The sequence below is a fragment of the Schistocerca gregaria genome, chromosome X, assembly GCF_023897955.1.
Source record: "Schistocerca gregaria isolate iqSchGreg1 chromosome X, iqSchGreg1.2, whole genome shotgun sequence".
Taxonomy (NCBI): Eukaryota; Metazoa; Arthropoda; class Insecta; order Orthoptera; family Acrididae; genus Schistocerca; species Schistocerca gregaria.
The window spans coordinates 295,652,298-295,664,368 of record NC_064931.1 but is presented as its reverse complement, the minus strand read 5'-3'; positions in this window follow the sequence as shown (position 1 = coordinate 295,664,368).

Here is a 12,071-nt window from a genome sequence, read left to right as displayed (position 1 = left end):
TGAGAAAGTAAAAGAAACCTGTACCGAAATTCGTGGTGCAGTGGAACAAAGATGTTCTGCCAGGATAGAAGCAGTAGAGTCACAAGTAGAGGAATTAAATACTAACATTGCTAACCTAGAAAATAGAGTAACCTCTGTTAATTCTAGTCATTCTACTGTACAGCATGTGACTTCATTTGACGCCGCTTTTATAGGGTGTCGACAGTTTTTGCGCTTTGATCCTGATAAGTACATTCACCCTCTTGAATTTTGGAATGACTTTGAGGATGTTCTCCCCAACACTTGGTCAGAAAGGAAAAAAATTTCATTTATAAGAAGTCATTTGCCAGGTGATGCTTTGCGATGGTCAGCGGATGTAATGATCAAATGTAAAACTTTATCTGAATTTAAGTCAGCATTTCTCAACGAATACTGGTCACATAACAAACAAAATGATGTGTTAAGGGAATTCTGGAGTGGTAAGAAGTTTTTCCCAGGGCGTGAATCAGTAAAGGATTTCGCTAGGAAGTGGGTTTCAAGACTGTCACATTTGACAGAAAAGATGAAGCCAGATATGATCATTATGGGTTTAGAAGGTAAGCTGCCGTGGTACTGGCAGAAGAGGATCATTTCCGCCCCTAGAGATAATATAGACAAATTTATTGAATATCTGGAAAGAGTGGAAAGAGTAGCTGCTGCTGAGGAGCAGGTGCAGCAGAATAACAAATCTTCTAACAATCACGTACAAAATAATGGAAACGTGAACGTTAGAAATATGGAAGTTAGGCACACCAAAACAAACTATCGAAACCAAAGCCGTGGCAGAGGAAGAGGGGGTAGATACTCACCACGCTTTCGTAACAACTACTATGACGAAAGTGGAGAAGTAAATACTATGCCATTAAGACAAGAAGGGAGTCATGATGCTACTATATCTAGTGGTGTCACAGATGAACACAACAGGGCGCGTGTGGGAAACTAAATCCCGTCTATGAGGAAACTGGCGCTCACCAGGCGGTAACAGTAACACAGCCAGTAACGGAAACACAGACAATCAGCCGACATACACAGACAGACAACATGGATGACGAAATAAATACAGATAATACCAGTGATGTGTTAAGCCACTCTCACAAAATAGTGGATAGTATTTTGGATACACTAGAAAAATGGGTCAAGGAAGAACAGGAACTCAAGGTAGATAATGGGGAAGAAATAGATAATGGGTTTGAGTCTGATGGGAATAATGATGAAGTAAAAGCTTACATCTTCGATGAAAATGGCAATCTAAAAGCTGAAGTAGAAGTAGCAGAAGTAGAATCAGTACTGCAAAACTTTAGAGAGGAGGAAATGATGAATGAAGGGGGTAGAAATAGTAACGAGGTGAAAGAATCTAGTAGCTGTGTAAACGTGCCACAAATGGTTGAAGGTGACGACATTCTTATGAACAGCAATATTGCGCAGGGACGCAGTTGCTCAGAGGTAGAGGATAGTTTGGCTGATGTGCAGCAAACAAAAGTAGAAAAAGTCGTCAGTTGCTTCGATTTAAAGTTAGTGGACAGATTAGAGAAAGCAGCTAGGATTATAGAGCATGATGAGCCCCAGGATGTAAATGTAAATGTAATTGCAACTGATCAGAATTACTTTAGCTGGAAGAACATAGAACGAGATTTATTAGACGAGGTGTGTGAGCAACCTGTTCAATGTAAAATAACTCACCCTGTTATCAAAGTAAACATATCAGGAGTCACTGTGCGTTGTCTGCTTGACAGTGGCAGTGAAGCAAGTGCTTTATCACAAACATTTTTTGACACCATACCCAATAAAGAGAAGTTAACAGTTATGAAAGTAAGTGGCTTAAAGATTATAGGTGCTACTGGAAAAGTCTCTAGACCAGTTCAACACGAAGCTTTGATACCCATTGGTATAAATGACGTAGTAATAGATCATCCTTGTTTGATTGTGCTAGGCTTAAGTGTTGATATGTTGATTGGTACTGATTTCTTATCAAAGTACCAGGGAAAGATCAATTTTGATCAGAACAACTTAATTTTAACTTTACCTGACTCTAAAGTGATAAGAGAGTCTTTTATAGGAAGTCATATAGGCGGTAGTAATGAAACTTGGGAACTGCCTATTAGAGTAATAAAGAATAAAGGATACTTGCAGGAAAATTTGGTTTTCAGTGAGAATGAGGAAAGTGCTAAGGTTGAAGAGAGACACATCCTAAAGGAAATAGAGGAAAAGGTACAATCAACAAAGCAAATTGCTGACGAACAAAGATCAGAGTTAAAGAGTGTGTTAACTAAGCATAGTAATGTATTCTCAAACGCACCTGGTGAAGTTAAAGGTTATGAATGCCATTTGAATATCAAGCCTGGGAAGGTATTTTTTAAGAAGAATTATCCAATACATGTTGCAAGGAAACAAGCAGTGCGAAGTAAGAGAGAACTAGGTCTAAGAAATATTGTGGATCTAAAGGAATTTAAAATTAACAGTAATTAATTACTGTAGGGAGTCTGCCACTCTTTGGCGGATACACGGTTTGGCGTACCGTGCAGTCCCAGCTGGGTGAAACTTTATTTCCTTTTCAAGTTTCATTCCCTTCTTCTGGTCTATCATAACAGGTAAGAATCACATATGTCTTCATGTTGTATATATGCTATTAGGTTTTAAGTATTCTTAGTAAGGATCTACCTAGTGAATGGCAAAACAAAAGTCTGAGTACCAATAAGAGGCAAACATGGCTAAAATAAATAAATTAAAATATTTCATGTAATTGTAAAGGGTTAGAAACTACAACTAAGAGAGATACTTTGCAGTATACGAAGTACGGTATGAATATGAATAATCCATGAGATTATGCAGAAGGTAGTATGTTGCTAGAAATAAGGTTGTCTGAAGGAAAACAGCGTAAGAAGGTAATGCTCATAGAGGCAAGCAATGGCGTTTTAGAATTAAATAAATGGAGATGTGTGGAAGTGGTGTGAGGATCGCACCAAATATATAGAAACAGGACGTCAATAGGCTGACAAAAGGAAAAGGGAGAAAGAAGTGGAGAAATGAAGTATTTTGAATCTGGAAGAAAAGGGAGAAAATGAATAAGGTGAAGAAGTGAAGTAAGTAAATTGAAGTAAATGATGTAGGATTAAAGAATAATTCCCTCACGTCTCGTGAAATGGTGAAAAACGCTAAATCTTGCTTGAGGCAAATAAATAGTTAAACAGACAACAGAAACACACAAATATTGGAAAATGCAGAAATTTGGAATCGGTATACTGAAAATAACTAATTTCTTTAGTAATTCATACAATAAAGCAAAGTGCTGGTCAGCAAATGACTTCTTTGATGAACTAATCCATACGATAATTAAGCCAGAGTACATTAAAACTAAAAGGTTACTCAATTTTCTAAGTTGAAGCAAGATCTTAATATATTAATTTGCTAAAAGAATTTTCACTATTTAGGAACCTAAAAGATTATTTATGAAAGAAGAAAGTAGGAGCTATTGTATCAGATACGACTTAGTGCTAAATGTCTTTCTGACAACTTCACAATTAGTAAAATAGTGCCAGAATATAAACTATAAAATGTACTTTGTCCTACCTTAGATATAAGTTGAAAACAGAAACTTAGACTGTATTGTCTGTTTCTCAGGGACATGCAGGCTGCATGAATGACTGACAACAAGCGGTAGGGAGATTGGAAGTAGAGACGCAAACCACAGTGAATACAATTTCCTCCCACAATTTTGTCAATCAGTGAAATTAAATGAGTGTTACAATAGGACACCCACCACAGTGCCGAGTATTATAGTAAAAGAAAAATGTGAGTGCGTTGCAGTGATAAAAGTCGTGTGTATTTTCTTTTTCAGGAAGAGACTGATTTTAAAGAAAAAAAAAACTATTTTGTAACCATTGAAAAATTTATATTTCCATGTAAATGTATGTAAATAATTTGTGAATGTCTTCTGTACTAGGTTTTCTATGTGTATATGAGTATGGTTATTTTGTGTATGTAGTAATAAGGAATTTCCTAAGAAGAAGCAACTTAAGTTGAAAGAGGTATACTAAAGTAATCCATCGCTTGTTTGTTCTTTTAGAAATTTAATTTTGTTCAAAAATAGATTTTCACGAAAATTAAAAAGGGGGTGATGAAGCAAAGCAAGCGCTGTATCATGTATAAGATACAGAGGCGAGCGAGTGCACGGGACTTACCCTAGTTCACTGCTAGTAGCGTCACGTCATCGTAACGCGCCTGCATATAGTATTGCACCACATTTAACATAAAAGTAAAAATTAAGATTTGTGTGTAAAACTTTGTTAAAGTATAGTTCTATGTAATAATGTTTCAGGTAACAAATCTTAATGTTATAAAATTAGTAGTTTACGTAAAATTCACGTTTTGAAAGAAAAATAGGAGGCGCTAAATAATGACGCTAGGAAGCCAAAATTTGGTGAGAAGGTGCAGTAAGAAGTCATTAATGAGTGGTGCTGGTTTCCAAAACCATAAAACTAAAATTGACTCCAGAATCCGCGTTTTTCGGAAAAATCAGAGGCGCGAAATAATAGAGCTACAATATTGAAAATTGGTAGGATGCTTCAGTTCACCCTAATAATAATAATGGAAATACCACAATCAGTTACCTCTTCTAGTTTTTTAGTAATTTAGTAAAAACTACTTTTGTGAGTAAAATGTACATAAGCATTATAGATTAAGTACTTTAAATTTTAATGATAAAACAAATTCTTTAAGACCAATGATCAGATAGGACAATTAACAAAGCTACACCAAGTTTTAGTCTTGTAGCATAATTAACAGCTGATACAAGTCTTGATAAAGCTATGGTTCAGAGGTAACAATCTACCGTTAGTTCCATTGTAAAAATTCTAGAGAGTAAAGTTTTAATTTTAGCGGGCTGAGATTTTCTACGTGCTTCTGTACTGCTCAGATGTATGTATACAAAAATTGAGAAGTTTGTAAAGCTATTATTAAATGTGATATTTAAGATTATGTGCCTGAGATAGCGATCATTTGGAGGCTGCAGGCATCTGCATAGGAACGGAAAGAACAGATGCTCTCTTGGCGGTACGCGCCGGAGCTATATAAAAAGAGCGGCAGAGGCAGTAGTAAGCTCACTCCGCATTAGACCAACGCCTAGTCCACGCGAGCTTAACGTCCGATCGCGCCTCGCCTCGGGTGACGTCATAGCGGGCTGTGACATGCGCGTACTTAGCAATGTAAACGGACATTGAAAATCGCGAGGACTGTACACCGTCCTGGATCGTTTAGACTTCGGTAACAAACTGTTATTGTGCCGTCCGTGTGAAGTATAATTCCGCGTGGCAAGTGGTGACTAACTCCACTTTTAAGGCGAGCATTAATCTTTTTTTTTTAACATTATTGCGAACTATTAATAGAGCACCGTTAGTTAGAGTAATGAACTATTCGGGAGGAACTTGCTGTAGAAGTCGCCTCTGAACTATTAAACGATTGGCTGAATTAACAATATTTAATGTCTTTAGCATTTTCAGAAGTTTCGAGTAATTTGTGTGAGCCTTTAAGATAATAAAATCTTGTTTGGAACTTTAAATTTTATTGAAGCAGCCCTAATCCCGTGAAGAACTATGGATATTTTTCGTTTAGCTGGGCTGTACAGGAATGTGGCCGTGCAGACTGGGAGCTAAGGTCAGTAAGTTTCCCTTCGCTTTCTGACTGGCCACCAAATTAGTTGCCAGGCTCGCGTGATTTAAGGTGGCAATGTTCAACTTTCATTCAACATTAAACAACGACTTCTTCGCCGTCCCACATATGTTGCATCGGCAATAGTCTGTTACGTGAAATGAACATTCAAACAACTCATTCGACAACTTCTTCGCCGCCCCACAACAGGGCCAACACCCGGCATCATGGTGTGGGGAGCGATCTCCTACACTGGCCGTACACCTCTGGTGATCGTCGAGGGGACATTGAATAGTGCACGGTACATCCAAACCGTCATCGAACCCATAGTTCTACCATTCCTAGACCGGCAAGGGAACTTGCTGTTCCAACAGGACAATGCACGTCCGCATGTATCCCGTGCCACCCAACGTGCTCTAGAAGGTGTAAGTCAACTACCCTGGCCAGCAAGATCTCCGGATCTGTCCCCCACTGAGCATGTTTGGGACTGGATGAAGCGTCGTCTCACGCGGTCTGCACGTCCAGCACGAACGCTGGTCCAGCTGAGGCGCCAGGTGGAAATGGCATGGCAAGCCGTTCCACAGGACTACATCCAGCATCTCTACGATCGTCTCCATGGGAGAATAGCAGCCTGCATTGCTGCGAAAAGTGGATATACACTGTATGAGTGCCGACATTGTGCATGCTCTGTTGCCTGTGTCTATGTGCCTGTGGTTCTGTCAGTGTGATCATGTGATGTATCTGACCTCAGGAATGTGTCAATAAAGTTTCCCCTTCCTGGGACAATGAATTCACGGTGTTCTTATTTCAATTTCCAGGAGTGTATTTAATGAAGAGCGTGCAGTTTCATAGAATTATAGTGACAATTTCGACTCACCGTGAACAGAATTTGGGGAATTATTCGATCTAGTGCTAGGACGTGTCAAGAATTTTTCTGCCCATGATTTCGTTAAAGTAATCAGTAACATCCTGTTTCTGCAAGCTACAGGCATTGTTGGTCACAATGCGCGAAGTTTTCCAAAAAGAATGAAGTCGATTAGAATAACACGACATTCTTATTCCAGTTTTTTCTTGATAAGGGGCTACGCTCTTACAATTCCTAATCAAGGCAGATGGTGGGACTCCGTGTATGTGGGTACTTTCTAGCAGTGATAAATGCTCAGTTAGTCATACAGATACACTCTATCCCCCCACCTGAAGAGCTCATGGAGAGGATAAACTTTTCTCTTACATTTATATGACCAGATTAGAGACTTTATGGTAGAGAACACACCGCGCCATTGGCGCAATCCTCTAGTACAAGATTACAGGTAGGTCTGAACATCGTATTGCATTCGCTTCCAGTTCATTGACCTCAACTCAAATTAATTACAGTCAAACTAGCAGCAAGCTCTTCTCATCGTTTATGGTGTCACGGAGTTCCATCTCATAATGGACCAAAAACTGCACATTGCTCTTTTGCTCCTCCATCTCAACCACTCCCCCCCCCCCAAATCAAAAGATAGATTCCTATTAAAAGAGCATATCGTATTAAAATCTCGGTGCTACTTATAATAAAATATCACTAAATTATTTTCTTCCGTCCAACAGCCCAGCACACAAACGCGAATGCCATCTTGAGGTTACCCATGATTCCGGATTTCAACTTTGGTTCTACAGAACCAATGTGTTTTCCATTGACGCCAGACTTCAAAAAATTTCGATTCTTTTGCAGTCACAGCTACGAAGAAGAGGATTGCCTCATCAGCCTGGTCAGGCCTCTGAACATCAGTGAAATCAAACAAAATGCATGTCTGACAGGGTATCATATTCAGCACTACGAATGATAATGAATACCAGGTACTGGTCCTGATAGTGCTGCTCATCCATATCGTACGGCCGTGCCACACCAACCACAGGGGCCTCACATGAATCACTTGCGGAGCATGCGAAATGATATAAGTGCGACGACCGCAAAGTCAGCTTGCCCGCAACAGCTATGGGAGCAGGTCCACAGCGATTATTCTGGGCCTTTTTCAGGCCACGTGTAGGTCTCAGTAGTGGACACATACTCCCGCTTCCCACATGTAATGTGTGCAAACCGTGCAACATCAGTAGGTATCAACAAAGCTTCAGAGAAGATTTTTGGCATTGAGGGATCGCAGACATTCATATCATATAATGGTCTTCACATGACCTCTGGTCTCTTTTAGAGGTTCTGTGAATGATAAGGAATCTCGAAACTCACAAGCACCATTGAAAACGGTCTAATGAGATCGTGTGAGCACTTAATGCACAGATGAACCAACTGTGCCACCTATCAATACCCTAGGCATTTACTTTGCCAGCAAACCATCTCCTAGGACGTCGCCGTCACACATTTCACTTGATCCTCTCAATACCAGGACACCACATGCCTACTGAATCCCGCTACTCAGCAGGAGTTTGTGATCAGGCGCGGGTACGCACCTATGGGAGAGCCCCAGGAGAGTTATGCGGTATCATCACGATTTTCGCGGTCGAATGACATACCAACTGGACTACACATCAACTAACCCAGACTACGCACGAACGAGCTTCACTGGGTACCTCCGCTGCTGATGGCAGCACCAAAACGTGCAGGATTAACTGAGATACCGGTGCCAACCAGGGAACGCCACCGAGTGAATGTGCAGACACCAAAGACTGCCGAAGTGGACTCCACCAGCCCACCATTGTCGATCCCTCCTCCCGGCCACTGGCGAAGCTTTCGCCATAGACCCATCTTGTAACCCGTGTATATAGCAGCAGCTCAGACGCCGATTGCGAAATGACGATGTTAGCATGATTTGAGGAAGGTGTCCAGAGAGAAGCAATCGCAGCAGCTGAACACCTACCGGCACTATGGAGAAAGTGGTACGCAATAGCACTTCCAGATGCCACACCATTTATACCAAACGGGATGATACTTTTGCAAAGGAGAGTGCTAGATACAGTTCTCAGTTTGCACTTGGATAAAAAACTTCTCTAAACTAGACTAGAGTACTACCGTGGAATGTTGTGATAACGTGTGAGTGCTGGACGCTGGCTTGGACTGTTTACCTGCGTGCCGTGGACGAGCTTGGCATGGGCATGAGAACTTAAGTAGAAAGGGTATTTGTTTTTTCTACTACTAGTCACGTTTACTTATTTTATGTTAACTTCAACACATTGCAGTTTCATATATATATTTGCTCATCTCAGGCTTTTATGCACGCAGCTATGTTACTTAAAGATAAAATGTGTTTTTCTAAATTCACATAGAATACTGTTTTTTTTTCACCATTCTGCATCTGGAGTGGCTATTGGGTTTTTTTGTTTGCTAAAAATTCTTTAATCCAGCCACACAGCTGGTCTGATATTCCGTAGGCTCTTACTTTGATGTAGGGGTGGACATGGTTTCCAAGAATATATTTCTTGTGCCTTCCAGAATGACGTGCTCATCCAGGGAATACTACGAAACATTAACCAGACTCTAACGGTCCGATGACTGTTAAAGAGTGTTGGCTTTCAGATGTTTCACCGCTTACACGCCAACAGCCATCTATCCGTTGGAACGTAAAACGTGATTCGTCTCAAAAGGCCACCGGTCAGTGGGTGTCCAGTCGCGGAAACGGGGTTCAAATTGCAATCTTAGTCGCTGACGAACAGCAGTCAGCATGGCTGCATGAAATGGGCGTCTGCAGCGGAGACGCAAACGCAGCGACGTTCGCTGAACGGTCGTTGAGGACATAACGTTGGTAGCCCGTTAGGTTCATCTTGGCGGTCAGTTACTGAACAGTCGCACGTCTATTCGCCTGTGCACATCTGCGCAGCCGTCGTTCACCGCTGTCATGTATGCTCCGTGGGGCACCACGGGGCGCCAGTTTTAGACTGACTCCCGACGCGCTTCATACTCTGTCCACTGCAAGTGCTGCCAGCTGCCGCCTGTGCGTGCTTGTTGCACGCTGACGTCAAATATAGGCCGTGTATTACATTTCTTCAGTCAGCAATAGCAATACACGTTAAGCACCCAGACTACTCTTAGAAAATCTAAGGCAACCATGAAATTTTGCACCAAATTGGGAAGATTAAAATAGCGGATATCATGAAAGAAATAGAAATATCCATGTACAGAACAAAAAAGTAAGTACTACTCACAACGAAATAACTGAATTCAAAAACCCAAAATTATTCAGTAGCATTCAGTCAGTTCTAATTCAGTACATTTAAGAAGTGCCAGTGTGCAACAAAGGACACCAAATTGTCAGTATTGCGCATATGGCTATAAAGAAACGATAGCTAATACTTATCTAAACAAGCAAAGCCGCCATAATGTATTAAGTGTATATTGTTTACATATATGTTCAAACATCTTATGCAGTGAAATGTGTCCAACTCTGTGGCGGACTGAGCAGTGAAATAGTGTAATGTTACACAACATCTCTGCCAGTATGCCGTGGGGACGAATGAATCTGCAGGACGCCAAAAACGAAACTGAACAACTCACATATTAGAGGGTGTATCATACGATTATCGCACCATAACAGCTGTTGCGAAACTATTTGCATCCAAAAATGGTGCAAATGGCTCTGAGCACTATGGGACTTAACTGATGAGGTCATCAGTGACCTAGAACATAAAACTACTTAAAAAACTAACCTAAGGACATCACACACATCCATGCACGAGGCAGGATTCGAACCTGCGACCGTAGCGGTCGCGCGGTCCCAGACTGTAGCGCCTAGAACCGCTCGGCCACTCCGGCCGGCTATTTGCATCCCACACAGGCTTTATCGCCGTGTAGAGCAAGAAAACCTATGGAACTAACACCTGGAGCATCGGACTGCTTCATTGATGGCCTGGAAACTTGTGCACTTCTGGCCATTTAAATTGCATCAACACGAAGATGACGTGCTACAGACGCGAAATTTAACCAACAGGAAAAAGATGCTGTGATATGCAAATGATTAGCTTTTCAGAGCATTCACACAAGGTTGGCGCCGGTGGCGACACCTACAACGTGCTGACATGAGGAAAGCTTCCAACCGATTTCTCATTCAGAAACAGCAGTTGACCGGCGATGCCTGGTGAAACGTTGTTGTGGTGAATCGTGTAAAGAGGAGAAATGCGTACCATAGCGTTTCCGACTTTGATAAAGGTCAGATTGTAGCCTACCGCGATTGCTGTTTATCGTATCGTGACATTGCTGCTAGCGTTGGTCGAGATTCAATGACTGTTAGCAGAATACGGAATCGGTGGGTTCAGCAGGGTAATACGGATCGCCGTGCTGGATCCCAACGGCCTCGCATCACTAGCATTCGAGATGACAGGCATATTATCCGCATGGCTGTAACGGATCCTGCAGCCACGTCTCGATCCCTGAGTCAACAGATGGGGACGTTTGCAAGACAACAACCATCTGCATGAACAGTTCGACGACGTTTGCAGCAGCATGGAGTATCAGCTCGGAGACCATGGTTGCGGTTACCCTTCACGCTGCGATGGTGTACCAAACGACCAACCTGGGTGCACGAATGACAAAAACGTCATTTATGATGGTCGCATCCGTGTTTGGCGACATCGCGGTGAACGCACATTGGAAGCGCGTATTCGTCATCGCCATACTTGCGTATCACCCGGCGTGATGGTATGGGGGGCCATTGGTTACACGTCTCGGTCACCTCTCGTTCGCATTTACGGCACTTTGAACAGTGAACGTTACATTTCAGATGTGTTACGACCCGTGGCTCTATCCTTCATTCGATCCCTGCGAAACCCTACATTTCAGCAGGATAATGCACGACCGCATGTTGCAGGTCCTGTACGGGCCTTTCTGGATGCAGAAAATGTTCGATTGCTGCCCTGGCCAGCACCTTCTCCAGATCTCTCACCAACTGAAGATGTGTGGTTAATGGGGGCCGAGCAACTGGCTCGTCATAATACGCCAGTCACTACTCTTGATAAACTGTGGTATCGTGTTGAAGCCGCATGGGCAGCTGTACCTGTACACGCCATCCAACCTCTGTTTGACCCAATGCCCAGGAGTATCAAGGCCGTTATTACGGCCAGAAGTGGTTTTTCTGGGTACTGATTTCTCAGGATCTATGCACCCATATTGTGTGAAAATGTAATGACATGTCAGCTCTAGTATAATATATTTGTCCAATGAATACCCGTTTATCATCTGCATTGCATCGTGGTGTATCAATTTTAATGGTCAGTAGTGTACATTTGGCATAAAGTCAGTAGATTCATGACTTTCTTGTTAACAATTTCTATACAGACAATGGAAAAGACGGCATCAAACCGCAACTGGAATAGCTCATAGTTATACATGCAGCTCCAGATGTTAACTAGAGATCAATGGGAATGTACTTCGTAAGAATGATGTGTTGTAAGAAATGTACATCGGTTACTATTCCAGTGTGAAC